Genomic DNA, 19,805 nt, shown 5'->3' on the forward strand with positions numbered 1-19,805 from the left:
CTCCCTCACCTGGGAAGTGGAGGAGAGGGTCAAGGCGGCCTTGGAGAACCAGCCGGGACCCAGCGCATGCCCTCCTGATCGCCTGTTTGTGGTTTCTGCCCTGCGGTCCGACGTCCTTCAGTGGACCCACAGCTCTCGACTCGCCTGTCATCCCGGCATTCAGCGGACCATGGAGATGGTGCTACGGAGGTTCTGGTGGGCATCGCTGGAGGAGGACACTCGGGAGTTTGTCAACGCCTGTCCCGTTTGCAACCAGCACAAGGTCTCACACCAAGCTCCTGCGGGTCATCTGCTTCCACTGCCTGTACCCCATCGACCATGGTCCCACATCTCCCTGGACTTCGTTACCAGCCTGCCCCCATCCCGTGGTCACACCACCATCCTGACCGTGGTCGATAGATTTAGCAAGATGGCTCACTTCGTGCCCCTGCCCACGCTTCCGTCAGGCAAGGAAACTGCCGAGCTCATGTTACTCCACGTCTTCAGGCTCCATGGTCTCCCCGTCGATGTGGTCTCCGACCGGGGACCCCAGTTTGCCTCTGTGTTCTGGAGGGAGTTCTGCACGCTTGTGGGGGCCACCGTGAGTCTGACGTCCGGATTTCATCCCCAGTCCAACGGCCAAACTGAAAGGAAGAATCAGGAGATGGAGACGGCGCTGCGGTGTATGGTGTCCCAGCATCCCTCCTCCTGGTCCCAGCAGTTGTTGTGGGTGGAGTACGCCCACAACACCCTGACAAGCTCGGCCACTGGGCTCTCCCCTTTCCAGTGTGCCTACGGGTTCCAGCCTCCACTGTTCCCGGCGCTGGAGAAAGAGGTTTCCTGCCCGTCCGTCTAGGCTTTCATTCGTCGCTGCTGCAGGACGTGGACCCAAGCCAGGGCGGCTCTTCTCCGCTCCGTGGACCGTTACGCCACGGCTGCCAACCGTCACCGCACCCAGGCCCCCACCTACCTCGCGGGCCAGAAGGTGTGGCTGTCGACCCGGGACCTTCCCTTGAGGGTGGAGTCCAAGAAGTTGGCACCCAAGTTCATCGGTCCCTTTGAGATCCAGAAGGTCATCAACCCAGCGGCTGTGAGGCTCAAGTTGCCTCGTTCCATGCGGGTCCATCCTACGTTCCACGTGTCCAGAGTAAAGCCAGTCCGCGAGAGCTCCCTGGTCCCCGCAGTCCCTCCTCCTTGTCTCATCGACGGAGGCCCCGCCTTTACAGTGCACCGCCTCCTGCGCTCCCGCCGTCGCGGGAGGGGTCTCCAATACCTGGTCGATTGGGAGGGTTACGGTCCAGAGGAGAGGTCCTGGGTTCCTGCTCGACACATCCTGGACGCCTCCCTCATCAGGGAGTTTCACCGGCGTCCTCCCGACCAGCCGTCCAAGTCTGCCACTCCTAGAGGGGTCGCAGCCCCTGAGACTCTGTCCCCTCTTCCGTCTGAGGCGCCCAGTGACGACGAGACGGAGTTTCCTCTGATGCTATGGAGGAGGATGTGGACATGGATGTCTCGGAAGAATATTAGCCCTCCTCCGGTCCCCCTCCTCTCACCCGACTCTGCGTGGGATTGGGTTTATTTTATTTATTGTTTTTTCTTTTTTTGTTTTGGGACGTCAGGAGCCGTCCCTTGAGGGGGGGGTTCTGTCACAGTCTGCCCTCTCCTCATTCTCATCCACTTCACCTCCCAGTACCTTTCCACCGGTCCCTCCTTCTCCTCACCTGCCTGCCTGCCACTCCCCTCTCATCAGCCCAACTCTCCTCACCTGTTGCACTCAGTTGCCTCTGATCACCTATTAACCCGGTATATAGACTCTCCTCACCGCGCACACAGTGCCAGATTGTTCTCAGCATTCATGCAAGACTCTCCAGCGATTTCCCAACTTCCTACCTGGCTTCGACTCTCCTTTTGTCTGTCCCTCGCTGGTTTGTTTGCATCGTGTGTTGGATCTCCTGGTGACCGGACCTTCCGCTACCCCGACTACGTCTCCTGCCTGCCCCTCTTTGGAACCCTCGCTCAATCCTGAGCCTCTGTGTGAGTACGGTGTACCCATTCCTGTGTTACTACTCTGTGTTACAGTATCGTAATAAAGTTCATTACCAACTATACCTGCCTGATTCTGTGCTGCTGTTGGGTCCAAGCTATACCCGTTACAGAAACGGGCTTTGTTTTTCTTTGCCTCAATACACCTTGTCACAGATAAACTGATAAACAAGGATCCAGATTCCTCTTCCTTAGTGAATCAAATCGATTTTTTCTACAATTCAGTAGTTTCGTGGTCTTCATGATTGGTGCTGTGTTTTTCTACTTTAATTACTTAATTGAATTCAAATCCCATGTTGGGATTTAAACCAGTTTCTCTGGATTATTACTCCAGGTCTCTGGATACTAACTCAGTGATTTAACCATCGTGCTCTTGGGCCCTCTGGGACTTTAGCTACACTCAGCGTGATCAGGGGTAAAATAAATCACAATTGCTGATGGCCTGGTGTTTTTAAGGAAAGGCACAGATGCAGTCCAGCTATCTGCCTTGAAGTGATTACACAATGCACAACACTTCTGTGGTAAAATGGTGTGTTCTTGTAAGTCTGGTCCAGTGATACATGATTCAGATATACAGGGTTACATTAAAATGTTGCCATGCCAGCTAGATATTCCAAACAAATGTGAATAAAAGGAACAATTATGTCAATGGGGTGATAATAACTTGTTTCTTCATGAAGCATTCTGTTGTTGGGAAGTTTTTACTCATTCAATGCTCTTAATTCCCCTCCAGGATAAAATGTAAAGTAGTTAGAGTGAAGGCCAAACTATTGATGTTGAGTGATGTAGATAGCATTTCTTTGCTTATTGTTCCTTTCATTTCTTGTTGAATCCAGGTAACAGCATTAGTTATTGGCCTTCCTTGGATCCCAGAAGAGGTTGAAGGTTTTTTATCTTTGAACTGCTATACATTGATAGGACATGTTTAGAGGGATATGGGCCAAATGCAGGCAGATGAGATGAATGTAGATGGGGCATGTTGGCCGGTTTGGCAAGTTGAGCTGAAGAGCTTATTTCCCTGCGGTAAGAATCTAAGATCTTCTATGACCCTCTCAAGATTGAGCTGATGACATACTAAATAATTATAGGCAGAAGTTCCAAAGCAAAAAGCCACATCAAACTTGACTCAGACTACCGTCAAACAAGTCTCTTTTGCTTCACGGAGACATGGTTGTCAGAAGAAATAACCAATGTCGATATTGATGGATTTAAGATCATCCGTTTTGACAAAGACACTAGGATGACGCGGAAGTCGATTGGGGGCGGGCTCTGCATGGCTGTCAACACAGAGTGGGCTGTCAACTTCACTGTCAGAGAGACTGAATGCAGCAAACAACACAAAATCATGACGGTGTCGTTCAGGCCTCACTACCTTCCCCGTGAATTCACGCAGATCACAGTTATCCTAGCGTATGTCCCTGGACCTGATAACGCATTTGCAGCAGAGCGCATTGCTGACTGTTTCAACAGAGCTGTCAATCAGAGCAGCGATCAGCCTGCCTTCCTGCTCGGGGATTTTAACAGATGCGATGTCACCACACTGCTTCCAAACTTGGAGCAGTATGTCACCACACCTACCAGACTTGACAGAACGCTGGATCTGTGTTTCGGTAACATACCGGGAGCCTATGTCTCAAAGCCCCGCCCACCACTCGGTCGCTCCGACCACAATAACCATATAACCATATAACCATATAACAATTACAGCACGGAAACAGGCCATCTCGGCCCTACAAGTCCGTGCCGAACAACTTTTTTCCCTTAGTCCCACCTGCCTGCACTCATACCATAACCCTCCATTCCCTTCTCATCCATATGCCTATCCAATTTATTTTTAAATGATACCAACGAACCTGCCGCACCACTTCCACTGGAAGCTCATTCCACACCGCTACCACTCTCTGAGTAAAGAAGTTCCCCCTCATGTTACCCCTAAACTTCTGTCCCTTAATTCTGAAGTCATGTCCTCTTGTTTGAATCTTCCCTATTCTCAAAGGGAAAAGCTTGTCCACATCAACTCTGTCTATCCCTCTAATCATTTTAAAGACCTCTATCAAGTCCCCCCTTAACCTTCTGCGCTCCAGAGAATAAAGACCTAACTTATTCAACCTATCTCTGTAACTTAGTTGTTGAAACCCAGGCAACATTCTAGTAAATCTCCTCTGTACTCTCTCTATTTTGTTGACATCCTTCCTATAATTGGGCGACCAAAATTGTACACCATACTCCAGATTTGGTCTCACCAATGCCTTGTACAACTTTAACATTACATCCCAGATTCTATACTCAATGCTCTGATTTATAAAGGCTAGCATACCTAAAGCTTTCTTTACCACCCTATCTATATGAGATTCCACCTTCAAGGAACTATGCACGGTTATTCCCAGATCCCTCTGTTCAACTGTATTCTTCAATTCCCTACCATTTATCATGTACGTCCTATTTTGATTTGTCCTGCCAAGGTGTAACACCTCACATTTATCAGCATTAAACTCCATCTGCCATCTTTCAGCCCATTTTTCCAAATGGCCTAAATCACTCTGTAGACTTTGGAAATCCTCTTCATTATCCACAACACCCCCTATCTTGGTATCATCTGCATACTTACTAATCCAATTTACCACCCCTTCATCCAGATCATTGATGTACATGACAAACAACAAAGGACCCAACACAGATCCCTGAGGCACCCCACTAGTCACCTGCCTCCAACCCGACAAACAGCCATCCACCATTACCCTCTGGCTTCTCCCATTCAGCCACTGCTGAATCCATCTTGCTATTCCTGCATTTATATCCAACAGTTTAACCTTCTTAACCAACCTTCCATGAGGAACCTTGTCAAAGGCCTTACTAAAGTCCATATAGACAACATCCACTGCTTTACCCTCGTCAATTTCCCTAGTAACCTCTTCAAAAAATTCAAGAAGATTAGTCAAACATGACCTTCCAGGCACAAATCCATGTTGACTGTTCCTAATCAGACCCTGTTTATCCAGATGCTTATATATATTATCTCTAAGTATCTTTTCCATTAATTTGCCCACCACTGAAGTCAAACTAACAGGTCTATAATTGCTAGGTTTACTCTTAGAACCCTTTTTAAACAATGGAACAACATGCGCAGTACGCCAATCCTCGGGGACTATTCCCGTTTCTAATGACATTTGAAATATTTCTGTCATAGCCCCGGCTATTTCTACACTAACTTCCCTCAATGTCCTAGGGAATATCCTGTCAGGACCTGGAGACTTATCCACTTTTATATTTTTCAAAAGTGTCAGTACTATGCACAATGTCATTCTGCTGCTTCCAAAATACAGACAAAAACAAAAAACAGAAGATATACAAACAAAAACTATTCAAGTCTGGAACGATGACTCTGTCGATGCATTAAGGGGCTGCATGGAGATCACTGACTGGGAAATATTTTTCCAAAGTTGTGAGGGAGACCTAAATCTGCTGACAGACGCTATCTCCTCCTATTTGTCATTCTGTGTGGACGCTGTTATACCAACAAAACAGGTTAAGCTGTACCCTAATAACAAGCCTTGGGTTACCAAGGACCTGAAGCAGTGTCTTAACAACAAAAAAGTGGCATTCCTACAGGGAGACAAACACAGAGTAAAACAGTATAATAGTGAGTTGAGAAGGAAGACCAGGCTGGCCAAACTCCACTACAAAAACAAAGTGGAGGAAAAATTCACCACTGGCAATGCAAGGGAGGCATGGCAGGGACTTAACACCATGATGGGCAGAGCCCAGAAACCGGCCCTGATCCAATGCTCTGACCCCACCACCTTTGCTGAGCAACTCAACATCTATTACAGCAGAAGGTACACAAAATTGCTGGGGAAACTCAGCGGGTGCAGCAGCATCTATGGAGCGAAGGAAATAGGCGACGTTTCGGGCCGAAATCCTTCTTCAGACTGATGGGGGATGGGGAAAGAAAGAAGGAAAAGGGGAGGAGGAGGAGGAGCCCGAGGGCGGGCGGATGGGAGGGTGGGATGAGACAGCTAGAGGGTTAAGGAAGGGGAGGAGACAGCACGGGCTAGCCAAATTGGGAGAATTCAATGTTAATGCCATAAGGACGCAAGGTCCCCAGACGGAATATGAGGTGCTGTTCCTCCAATTTCCGCTGTTGCTCACTCTGGCAATGGAGGAGACCCAGGACAGAGAGGTCGGATTGGGAATGGGAGAGGGAGTTGAAGTGCTGAGCCACCGGGAGGTCAGGTAGGTTATTGCGGACTGAGCGGAAGTGTTCGGCGAAACGATCGCCCAACCTACGCTTGGTCTCACCGATGTAAATCAGCTGACATCTAGAGCAGCGGATGCAGTAGATGAGGTTGGAGGAGATACAGGTGAACCTTTGTCGCACCTGGAACGACTGCTTGGGACCTTGAATGGAGTCGAGGGGGGAGGTGAAGGGACAGGTGTTGCATTTCTTGCGGTTGCAACGGAAAGTGCCCGGGGAGGGGGTGGTGCGGAAGGGAAGGGAAGAATTGACGAGGGAGTTGCGGAGGGAGCGGTCTTTGCGGAAGGCAGACATGGGGGGAGATGGGAAGATGTGGCGAGTGGTGGGGTCACGTTGGAGGTGGCGGAAATGGCGGAGGATTATGTGTTGTATTTGCCGGCTGGTGGGGTGAAAGGTGAGGACCAGAGGGACTCTGCCCTTGTTGCGTGTGCGGGGATGGGGAGAGAGAGCAGTGTTACGGGGTATGGATGAGACCCTGGTATGAGCCTCATCTATGGTGGCGGAGGGGAATCCCCGTTCCCTGAAGAACGAGGACATTTCCGATGCCCTGGTATGAAATGTCTCATCCTGGGAACAGATGCGGCGTAGGCGGAGGAATTGGGAGTAGGGGATGGAGTCTTTACAGGGGGCAGGGTGGGAAGACGTTTAGTCCAGGTAGCCATGTGAGTCAGTGGGTTTGTAATGTATGTCGGTCAGGAGTCTGTCCCCTGCGATGGAGATGGTGAGGTCAAGGAATGGTAGGGAAGTGTCGGAAATCGTCCAGGTGTATTGGAGTGCCGGATGGAAGTTGGTGGTGAAGTGGATGAAGTCAGTCAGTTGTGTGTGGGTGCAGGAGGTGGCACCAAAGCAGTCGTCAATGTAACGGAGGTAGAGGTCGGGGATGGGGCCCTGGTACGTCTTGAACAAGGATTGTTCAACGTACCCGACAAAGAGGCAGGCGTAGCTGGGGCCCATGCGTGTGCCCATAGCTACGCCTTGTGTTTGGAGGAAATGGGAGGAGTCAAATGTAAAGTTGTTGAGGGTGAGGACCAACTCCGCTAAGCGGAGGAGAGTGTCAGTGGCTGGGTATGTACCTTCGATATTCCAGCATCTGCAGTTCCCTTTTGAACATCTATTACAGCAGGTTTGACAGGACACACCCCCAGAATGACTGGACCCTCACCAGCAGTTCATCAATCACAGTGGATAAAAGGAAGGTTACATCTATACTGGGCCGCATCAACCCTCACAAAGCTTCTGGCCCGGACAGGCTCAGGGGCAAGGTGCTGAGGGAATGCTCAGTTCAGCTGGGTGATGTCATCACTCAGCTATTCCAGCATCTCCTTGACTCCAGCTGTGTCCCACGGATGTGGAAGGAGTCCACACTTATACCGGTGCCGAAGAAATCTAACGCCAGGGAGATGAAGGACTTCAGACCGGTGGCACTCACATCCATTCTTCCCTAGTGTATGGAGAGGGTGGTAAGTGATCACCTCACTGCTATGGTGGTGGACAGGCTTGATCCACTCCAGTTTGCCTATAAGGCAAGGCGTGGGGTGGAGGATGCCTGTTTGACTCTCCTGGACACAGTTAGCAGACAGTTGGACTCCCCACACCCCCACACACGGATTTTATTCATGGACTTTTACTTCCGCTTTTAACACAGTCAACACGGTCACCCTCTGCAACCGCCTTCTGGATCTACAAGTCAACCCATCACTTATCCTGTGGATAAAAGACTTCCTGCAGGACCGGCCTCAGCATGTGGTGGTAAATGGTTTTAAATCCAAGAACATGATTTTAAACACTGGTGTCCCCCAGGGTTGTGTTTTATCACTGATTTATTTTCCATCTACACAAACAACATAACAAACAATAACAGTGACATTTCCCTTTTTAAGTATGCAGACGATATGGCCCTGGTGGCCCACATCAAGGATCACACTTCTCTGGCTGCCTACTATCAGCAGGTCAACACCCTGATGCTGTGGATCAAAGAGAGCTCTCTGGAGCTTAACATCTCCAAGACCAAGGAGCTGTGTTGTGGGGGGAGGCGAACATCTTCCCCCCAACCTCTCTTTGAACCTCTGAGGCTGAATGGGCAGACAGTTGAGCAGGTAGAGGCCTTTAGATACCTGGGCACAGAGATTGACACCCGCCTGTCCTTCTCCCAGCACACAGACTCTGTGTACAAGAAGGCACAGCAACGCCTGTTCCTGCTGAGGAAACTCAGGAGCTTTGATGTCAGACAGGACATTTTAACAGCTGTCTATAATCACTATAGAATCTGTACTCACCTTTAACATCACATCCTGGTTCACCCTCACCTCTGTCAAAGACAAATCAAAGCTTTCCCGGATCATCAATCAAGCAAGCAAAATAACTGGCAAAACTCAAAATCAATTATCAGTATTATCAATTATTAGGGACGACAGATGGCACAATGGGCTAAGTGTCCGTCTGGCAACCGGAAGGTAGCCGGTTCGAATCCCGTTTGGAGTGCATACTGTCGTTGTGTCCTTGGGCAAGACACTTCACCCACCTTTGCCTGTGTGTGAATGTGTGTGAATGTGTGTGAGTGATTGGTGGTGGTCGGAGGGGCCGTAGGCGCAGATTGGCAGCCACGCTTCCATCAGTCTGCCCCAGGGCAGCTGTGGCTACAGAAGTAGCTTACCACCACCGAGTGTGACTGAGGAGTGAATGAATAATGCGATGTAAAGCGCCTTGAGTATTAGAAAGGCGCTATATAAATCCCATCCATTATTATTATTATTACTCCACACCCAGGCAGTTAAAAGGAAAGCCAACCTCATTACACAGGATCCCACCCACCCCCTGCACAAGTCCTTCCAACTTCTGCCATCAGGCCGCCGATATAAAGTCCCCCTATCCAAGAAAAACATCCACAAAAACTCATCCATACCCATTGCCATAAACAGCTTAAATAAAAAATGAACAAGGGACAAATTAACCCTGACGCACTGTCACTTTACACATATCCACAACTTTTATCTTGTCTATTTTTATAGTTTCTAATCTTTATACTTGCTTTTAAGATCTATACACACTGTGTGTGCTCGCAGAAATCTGTGTTGTATGACTGCTTATCAGTACATTGTCCTGGTTGTATGTTGAGCCACGTCAAAGAAGATTTTCTGTTACGACAGACAATAAAGTTTTCTGAATCTGAATCTGAATCTGAATCTGAAGCTGCGATTGATGTTCAGTTTTGTTTTAGTTTAGTTCAAAGATGCAGCATGGAAACAGGCCCTTCAGCCCACGTGGCCCACGCTGACCACCGATCATCCATTCACACGTTATCCCATTTATGCATCCACTCCCTACACACTAGGAATAATTTGCTGGGTCTATTTTACCTACAAACCCATACATCTTTGAGATGTGGGTGGAAACCGGAGGACCCGGAAGAATTCCTCCTGGTCACAGAGAGAAGGTACAAATTCCACCTTAAATCAGGATAAATGAAGGATTTAGGAGAATTTAGGCTATTAAGGTCATAATCAAAGACCAATACAGCTCGGAAACAGGCCTTTCAGCCCAACTTGTCTATGACAACCATTTTTGGCATACTATGCCACTCCCATTTTCCTGCATTTAGCCCTTAGTCCACTAAACCCTTGCTAATTAAATATCTATCCAAATGTCTCATTCCAGATATGGACTATCCACAAAGTGAAAAGGTTGCCACTGAGGTCTCTTAAATCTCACCTTAAGCCAATGTCCCCTAAATTTAGAACCATCCATCCTAGGAAACAGACAGTGAGTGTCCACATTATCTATAACCCTCATGATCTTGTACATCTCAATAAGGTCAAACTTCAACCCCATATTCTCCAAAGAAAAATGTCCCAGTCTATATCTCAAGCCTGCAAGCCCAGATAAGGTGATTCTTTTCCAGACCCTTTCCATTAATAACATTCTTCCTATAGCTCTGTGACGAGAACTGCATACAGTAGTCTCAGAGTAGCCACACCAACAAATTAAACAATCATGACTTGAATCCTTTATCCTTGCTAGTAAATTCGTGAATTTACAATAACTGTCATTGACAGAAGTGATTTTCCATGACACTCATATGGTAATTAAGAATCTAGAGAGACCCTAACACAGAATTTATTATTTTCGGAACAATGGAAGCCTTCATTTCAAAAATGTTTCCTTAACTATGGTTTGATAACGGCAAATAAACTTATACTCAAAAATGCACCGACCCCAACGCTTAAAATGTGGATCACAAACATGTCTGAAATGTTACATCTGGAAGATATGAGATTCGTTCTAGCAGGAAAATCTGAACAATTCTTAAAGATATGGTCTCCTTTCATCGATTTATTACAAGTATAATATGGTGCAACATAACTCTGGTAATTAACTGTTTCAGAACTAGGTGTGGGGTGTGGAAAGACATGAAGTAGGTATATCCATTTTCTTTTCTGCTCTCTTTTTTTTCTCTTCTTTTCTCGCCTTTTTTTAAATCTTTATATATTTCTTTTTTTTGCTCTTCCTTTCCGGGCTTCTCTTTTTTTCTACATCTCTACGGGCTCTTTCTTTCTATCTATCCACAAATTACCAATCGTTAACTTTTGGGGCCTACACATCTCTACTTTCCTTAATAATAATAATAATAATAATAATGCATTTTATTTGCTGGTTCCTTTCTGGGCACCCAAGGACACCTTACAAAAGTTAACAGAAGAGAAAAAAACATATAGTCGGAGAAAAATAAATAATAAGGACATCATCAATACACAAATTAAAGATAGAAATCGTTCCAAAGACACAAAATCAAAAATTCAAAAAACACAATGTGAAGAGAGAGCAGCGGCAGCTAAAGCGCACCAGCGTCCACTCTCCCTTCCGACAGCCATCTTGGACACAGACTAACATGTTAACTTACACACAGAAAAATCATCCCCCCACAGTGGATACATACCACTGTGGGGGAAGGCACAAAGTCCAGTCCCCATCCCCAGTTCACCCAAAGTCAGGCCTATTGAGGCCACCGCTATTGCCTCTACGGAGGCCCGATGTTCCTGGCCGTTCTGGCCAGGTGGAGTTGCCCCGGCGTCGGGAGAGTCCTCACAGCGGCTGGGCCACCTGGAACGGCCGCTTCCTAGCAGGGGATTGTCGGCTTCCGAAGCCGACAGGGCCGCGCAGGGTTGGAGCTCCCAGGCTCCCGATGTTAAGGTCGGCGCCGCCCACTCCGCTCCGCAGACCCGCAGGTGTTGAACTCGGCGGTCAGAGCTCCAGCGCGTCGATCCAGCGCGGCGACCCAGGCAAGGCATCGCCCGCTCCGCTCCGCGATAGCGCTCCAGCGCTGTGCCGCCAACGAAGCCGAGGTGCTGGGCGATCCCCGCCAGGAAATGGCGCTCCACGCCCGCTGGTAGGCCACGAGGACGGGTCGACGGGCAGCCCGGAGAAAAAAGCTGCCTCACCGACCAGGTAGGGACCTAGAAGTATAATTACCTCCTTCCCCCCACATTAAAAAGTCAATTTCTCCAACAAAAGAAGAACAAGACTTACTAAAAATCTCTTCTTCATTTGTCTTTGCTTGTGTCTATTAGTTTTATATTGTTAAATTTAAAACAAGAAGTTGTACACAAAATGTATTATGTTATATTCCATGGTTTATACATTGCTTCTAATAAAAGTAAAATAAAAAATAAAAAAAAGAATCTAGAGAGGTAAAGAAAGTCCGATTGCACAAATGTTTCAACTTAGAGGAAGCAGTTCAGAAACAGTACAGCGATATGGATAATTTAAGTAAGTTGTCTGATGAAATTTGGACATGAAATTGGCTGACCAAAGGAGAGAAAAATAGATCATTCACATAACATGACGGTGTTGAAAGACCTAAAAATAAACCAACAAGTTTCCACTAAATATCCAACCAACGTATAACAGGAGTCAGCAATGAAAATAAGTGTTAAACAATAATTAGAACACTTGAAAAATTAAGAACAAGAATTATTGGACGAGTTAGCTTTCTGACCAGTTGAATTTGCTCCATTTATTGATCATATCTAATCTGCCTTAATACAATGTGTTGGAAGGAACAGCAGATGCTGATTTAAACCAAAGATAGGCACAAAAAGCTGGAATAACTCAGCGGAACAAGCAGTATCTATGGAGAGAGGAATGGGTGACGTTTCGGTCGAGACCCTTCTTCAGACTGTAGAAGGGTCTTGACCCGAAACGTCACCCATTCCTTCTCTCCAGAGATGCTGCCTGTTCTGCTGAGTTACTCCAGTTTTGACCAGCGTCTGTAGTTCCTTACTACACCTTAATACAATGTTCTTTGCTGTTCCCGTATCCTTTTACTCCCCTAACATAGAAACATAGAAAATAGGTGCAGGAGTAGGCCATTCGGCCCTTCGAGCCGAACGTCCAGAAATCTATTCAACTCTGTATTGAATAAACTCAATTTGATTCTCCATGGCATTCCAGGGATAAGAATTCCAATGAGCTACTGCCCTCTGAGATCTAAATGGCCTACCCCATATTATGAGACTGTGGCCCCTGATTTTAGACTCCAGAGAAAGCCTCCTCCCTGCATCCAGTCTGTTGAGCCCTGTATGGATCATATAGATTTCAATGAGATCACTTTTCATTCTTCTAGACTCAAAAGAACATAGATGTAACCCACTCTCTCTTCATTTAACAAACCCATCATCCTTACGACTAGTCCGATGAATCCTCACTACATATTAAAATTAAAATTCAACTCTTGAATGAAAAAAAATCAAAACTGTACAAATTTCTCCAGGTGTTGCATGGTAGAAGTTTTTTTTAAAGTAATGCATCTTTACTCTTGCTTTCAAATCCACTTGTATTCAAATCCAAAGGTCAAGATAGCATTTTCCATCCTACATGCTTAACTTAATTTTAAATTTGTGTCGGAAGGAACTGCAGATGTTGGTTTACACCGAAGAAAGACACAAAGCGCTGGAGTAAGTAACTCAGTGGGACAGGCAGCATCTCTGGAGAGAAGGAATGGGTGACGTTTTAGATCGAGACCCGACAGACTCAGAGTCAGGGGAGAGGAAGACTAGAGATATGAAAGGGTGAGGTGTGAAAATGACAGATCAAATCAGACATCGATCAAGGAAATATAGAATGGCTCTTTGTTGGCTGAGAGGAAGGTGACAATGAGGCATACAAACAGAAACATTAATCAGGAGAATAGTGAAACTAGTCGGAGAACTAAGGTGGCAAATTTGTGATGAGAATTTTCACAGAACTGAATAATTAAACCAGTTTTTATCACACATATCTGAGTTACTATTCTTAGCTGCATCAAGCAACCACATACACAAGCTAATGAAGGACTCTACTGACCACTTTACTACAGATAGCAACCTGATGTATTATTTCTACACTGTACTACCCAGATTATCAGGATCTCAGTTCAATTAAATGAAGGCGTCTATGTACAAATATACATATATTTGTGTATATATATATATACAAATAATGCCTCAAACTGGTTTGGGACAGGTAAATATGGTTGTCCATTCACTAGTCAATCTGCTTGAATATTTGCCTCAAGCCACACCCTGCTTTACACAAATTAAACCACTGATGACATCATTTTCAATTTTTGTTTTATCTTTCACTATAAGCTGTTGCCTGAAATGCTGTTTTAACCCAACTGCGACCCTTATCTGTGGAAATTCCACCCACATTCTGAGTCTGATGTCCCCCCCACATCTGTACGATGTGTCTAGTGACTGGTGCAGAGCAGATAAAAATGAAGAGGATGAGCTCCCATTAGTCTACTGTTCAGTCACTTTATTTTAAAAGTAAACACTTCTTCACTGATAGTTTAACTTGAGCTTATCTTCATATCCCTACAGCCCCCGCACGACCCCTCTGTATTTACAGCATTTATTTTTGATCCTCAATTCTTTAAATTTCCAATACAGATTGATATATGCAAGTGATATGGCTTTGGCTTGTTGAATATTACAGATTCAACCTCCTTGTTTCCCAAGTGTCTACAGTGAGCAACAGAATGGACTACGTTCCATGCCCTGGAGCAGCCCTACTGCTTGTTCATTTTCACAGAAGCCAAATAATTGTTAAGGCAAAGGGAATAGATCATTTAATTGTGGATAGCAGGTTGGCTGGATGGCAGAATGCAAAGAGTGGCAATAAAGGTGGCTTTTTCTGGTTTACTACCAGTGACTAGCGGAGTTCCGCAGGGGTCGGTGCTGGGGCAGCTGCTCTTCACATTGTATTTTAATGATTTGGATGAGGGGATTGAAGACTTTGTGGCCAAGTTTGTGGATGATACAAAAATAGGTGGAGGGGCAGGTAGTGTAGAGAAAGCATGGACTCTGCAGAAGGAAAGGTTGGGAGAGTGGGCAGAAAAGTGGCCGATGGAATATAGTGTTGCAAAATGTGGAGTCATGCATTTTGATAGTAGGAATAATGCCTCTGTCCAACTTAGGAAACCTGAACGGAAATCTCTGGAGACTTTGCGCCCCACCCAAGGTTTCCGTGCAGTTCCCGGAGGTTCCCGGAGGTTTTTGTCAGTCTCCCTCCATGCTTCCACTACCTGCAACCTCCGGCAACCACCTGCAACCTCCGGGAACCGCACGGAAACCTTGGGTGGGGCGCAAAGTCTCCAGAGGTTTCCGTTCAGGCTTCCTAAGTGTGACAGGGGCATTAGGGTGTAGATTACTTTCTAAATGGGGAGAGAATCCAGAAATCAGAGATGCAAAGGGACTTGGGAGTGTTGGTGCAGGATTCCCAAAACTTTAATCTGCAAGTCTAATCAGTAGTAACGAAATGCAAGCATTTATTTTGAGAGGGCTTGTACACAAAAACAGGGATGTAATGCTGAGGCTCTATAAGGTGCTGGTCAGGCCATATTTGGAAAACTGTGAGCAATTTTGGGCACTAATTCTGAGATAGGATGTGCTGGCTCTGGATAGGGTCCAGAGGAGGTTTAGAAGAATGATCCCAGGAATGAGTAGGTTAACATATGAAGAACGTTTGACGGCACTGGGCCTATATTCGCTATAGTTTAGAAGAATGAGGGGAGACCTCATTGACATATAGAATAGCAAAAGGCTTGGATAGAGAGGATATTTCCACTAGTCTAGGACTAGAGGTTATAGCTTCAGAATTATAAGACGTTCTTTTAGGAAGGAAATGAGGAGGAATTTCTTTAGTCAGAGGGTGATGAATCTGTGGAATTCTTTGCCACAGAAGGCAAGGCAAGGCAAGGCAACTTTATTTATATAGCACATTTCATACACGAGGCAGACTCAAAGTGCTTCACATAAAAACATGTCATACAATAAATGAAATAATAAAATGAAATAAAATAGAAGAACTAAAAGAAAAGAAAAGCAAAATTAAAAATGCATTATAAAAAGTGCAAAAGTTAAAAGTGCAATGTAGTTAAGATTTAGCTGAAAGCTAAAGTAAACATAAAAGTTTTCAGTCTTATTTTAAAAGTGGTCAAAGTTGAGGCAAGTCTTAAATCTTCAGGAAGTTTATTCTACAGAAGGCTGTAGAGGCAAAGTCAGTGGATATATTTAAGGCAGAGATAGATAGATGTTTGATTAGTACAGGCGTCAGAGGATATAGGGAGAAGGCAGGAGAATGGGGTTAGGAGGGAGATAGATCAGCATTGATTGAATGGTGGAGTAGACTTGACGGGCCGAATGTCCTAATTCTACTATTACTTATGATCTTATGGTTGAATATAACATTTACAAATTTCTGACAAATCAAGCAACAATTTCAAACCTGCAAAAGGTGATAATTTCCCCCAAGGACCGTGAGATGACATTAGTGTCATCTAATTTCATGATTTTCCTTAAACTTGCGATGGATTACTGTTACAGAAATTGTCATTTCTACATCCAGAAAAGATACTATCTCAAAGTGACCAAGTGGCAACACTGGTAGAGCTGCTGCCTCACAACTTCAGCAGCCCAGTTTCAATCTTGACCACCATCGATGTCTGTGTGGAGTTTGCATGACCTCCCTGTGACTATGTAGGTTTTCCCTTGGATTCTCCTGGTTTTCTGCCACATCCCAAAGACGTGGACAGACGACACATTAGTTCCTCACAGTAAAATTGCGCCTATTATATATGTGAGTATCTAACTCTGAAGCTAGTCGATAGGACTATGGAAATAATAGATTACAGGGATAATATATTGGGGCTCTATAAATCGGCATCAACCCAATGATTAAATAACCCTTTTTTCTATGTTGCTGGGAAAAATATGAAAGAAAAGGCCTGATCATTTCCTCTGAGGAAGGGCCTCAACCCGAAAAAATATATAATATTGTTAAGGGCTTGGACACGCTAGAGGCAGGAAACATGTTCCCGATGTTGGGGGAGTCCAGAACCAGGTGCCACAGTTTAAGAACAAGGAGTAAGCCATTTAGAACGGAGACGAGGAAACACTTTTTCTCACAGAGAGTTGTGAGTCTGTGGAATTCTCTGCCTCAGAGGGCGGTGGAGGCGGGTTCTCTGGATACTTTCAAGAGAGAGCTAGATAGGGCTCTTAAAAATAGCGGAGTCAGGGGATATGGGGAGAAGGCAGGAACGGGGTACTGATTAGGGATGATCAGCCATGATCACATTGAATGGCGGTGCTGGCTCGAAGGGCCGAATGGCCTACTCCTGCACCTATTGTCTATTGTCCATTGTCTATTGAAACGTTACCCATTCCTTTTCTCCAGAGATGCTGCCTGTCCCACTGAGTTACTCCAGCATTTTGTGTTTATCACTGATCATGTCCTTTGTCTGGTTAGGGGTCTGCAAACAGTGAGGATGGATATTGAAACACTGCAAATAATGATGGTTTTAGGAAAGTTGCAACATGCTGAGGATACACACATTGCAAAATCACACCCTGTTTGTCTCATGCCAATGGTGTTCAGCAATGAGTCTGTGGTCACAGATTCAAGGGTTGGACATTCTAAGTTTACACTGGCCACAAATTTACATTTAAATGTAAATCAGTACTCTAATTGTTTAACAGAATTCAAACATGGTCTGCCTGCGTTCTGTGCTTCGAAAAATAAATTCAAATTTCCTGGACAATCTCAACAATCGGCCTGTCCTGCAACCTTTAGGTATTGGTTGGAAGAAGGGTCTCATCTATTCCATCTCTACAGAGATGCTGCCTGACCCGGCTGAGTTACTCCAGCATTTTGTGTCTACCTTCAGTTATTGGTGGGCGTGCATGCTGAGATTTCTTTATTTCTCCCCATGCTTAGTATCCACCGTTATATATTCCCTTGCCTTATGTACCCTCTTCAATTATATTACCTTCCATTTCTCTTACTTAGTGGGCTTTTGAAGAACAACATTTGGCCCCATTGTACTCATACAACCAATCCATTGATATATTCCGCTATCTTGCTTTCATAGCAAAAGGATTTGAGTATAGGAGCAGGGAGGTTCTACTGCAGTTGTACAGGGTCTTGGTGAGACCACACCTGGAGTATTGCATACAGTTTTGGTCTCCTAATCTGAGGAAAGACATTCTTGCCATAGAGGGAGTACAGAGAAGGTTCACCAGACTGATTCCTGGGATGTCAGGACTTTCATATGAAGAAAGACTGGATAGACTCGGCTTGTACTCACTAGAATTTAGAAGATTGACGGGGGATCTTATAGAAACTTACAAAATTCTTAAGGGGTTGGACAGGCTAGATGCAGGAAGATTGTTCCCGATGTTGGGGAAGTCCAGAACAAGGGGTCACAGTTTAAGGATAAGGGGGAAATCTTTTAGGACCAAGATGAGGAAAACATTTTTCACACAGAGAGTGATGAATCTCTGGAATTCCAACCAGGGGCCACAGTTTAAGAATAAGGGGTAGGCCATTTAGAACTGAGATCTTCCAGTTCCTCGTGCTGGCGAGAGCAGGAACAGGGAGATACGGGACCTGAATGTGTGGCTGAGGAACTGGTGCACGGGGCAGGGATTTAGATTCTTAGATCACTGGGATCTGTTTTGGGGTGCAGGAGGCAGAGGGGGAACTGTACAAAAGGGACGGATTGCATCTTAACAGGTGTGGGACCAGCATTCTGGCAGGCAGGTTTGCCACTGCTACACGGGTGGTTTTAAACTGAATAAGGGGGGTGGGGTGTCGAATGGGATAGTGGAGGATGGAGTTAAAGGGAAAGGGTTTCTTAAATGTGTGAGCATAGAGACAGAGGGGTGTAAAATGAGGGTAGAAGCAATAGGTAGCAAGGTGAAAAGTAAAAGTGGCAGGCCGGCAAATCCAGGGCAAAAATCAAAAAGGGCCACTTTTCAGCATAATAGTATAAGGGGTAAGAGTGTTGTAAAAACAAGCCTGAAGGCTTTGTGTCTCAATACAAGGAGCATTCGTAATAAGGTGGATGAGTTGAATGTGCAGATAGCTATTAATGACTATGATATAGTTGGGATCACGGAGACATGGCTCCAGGGTGACCAAGGCTGGGAGCTGAACATCCAGGGATATTCAATATTCAGGAGGGATAGACAGAAAGGGAAAGGAGGTGGGGTAGCGTTGCTGGTTAGAGAGGAGATTAACGCAATAGAAAGGAAGGACATTCGCTTTGAGGATGTGGAATCGATATGGGTAAAGCTGCGAAACACTAAGGGGCAGAAAACGCTAGTGGGAGTTGTGTACAGGCCACCTAACAGTAGTAGTGGAGTTGGGGATGGCATCAAACAGGAAATTAGAAATGCGTGCAACAAAGGTAAAACAGTTATAATGGGTGACTTCAATCTACATATAGATTGGGTGAATCAAATTGGCAAGGGTGCTGAGGAAGAGGATTTCTTGGAATGTATGCGGGATAGTTTTCTAAACCAACATGTAGAGGAACCAACGAGAGAGCAGGCTATTCTAGACTGGGTATTGAGTAATGAGGAAGGGTTAGTTAGCAGTCTTGTTGTGGGTGGCCCCTTGGGCAAGGGTAACCATAATATGGTTGAGTTCTTCATTAGGATGGAGAGTGACATCGTTAATTCAGAAACAAGGGTCCTGAACTTAAAGAAAGGTAACTTTGAGGGTATGGGACGTGAATTGGCCAAGATAGACTGGCGATTGATGCTTAATGGGTTGACGGTGGATATGCAATGGAAGGCATTTAAAGACTGCATGGATGAACTACAACAATTGTTCATCCCAGTTTGGCAAAAAAATAAATAAGGGAAGGTAGTGCATCCGTGGATAACAAGGGAAATCAGGGATAGTATCAAAACAAAAGATGAAGCGTACAAATTAGCCAGAAAAAGCAGCCTACCAGATGACTGGGAGAAATTCAGAGACCAGCAGAGGAGGACAAAGGGCTTAATTAGGAAAGGGAAAATAGATTATGAAAGAAAATTGGCAGGGAACATAAAAACTGACTGCAAAAGCTTTTATAGATATGTGAAGTGAAAAAGATTAGTTAAAACAAATGTAGGTCCCTTGCAGTCAGAAACGGGTGAATTGATCATGGGGAATAACGACATGGCAGACCAATTGAATAACTACTTTGGTTCTGTCTTCACTAAGG

The sequence above is a fragment of the Amblyraja radiata genome, chromosome 3, assembly GCF_010909765.2.
Source record: "Amblyraja radiata isolate CabotCenter1 chromosome 3, sAmbRad1.1.pri, whole genome shotgun sequence".
Lineage (NCBI taxonomy): Eukaryota > Metazoa > Chordata > Chondrichthyes > Rajiformes > Rajidae > Amblyraja > Amblyraja radiata.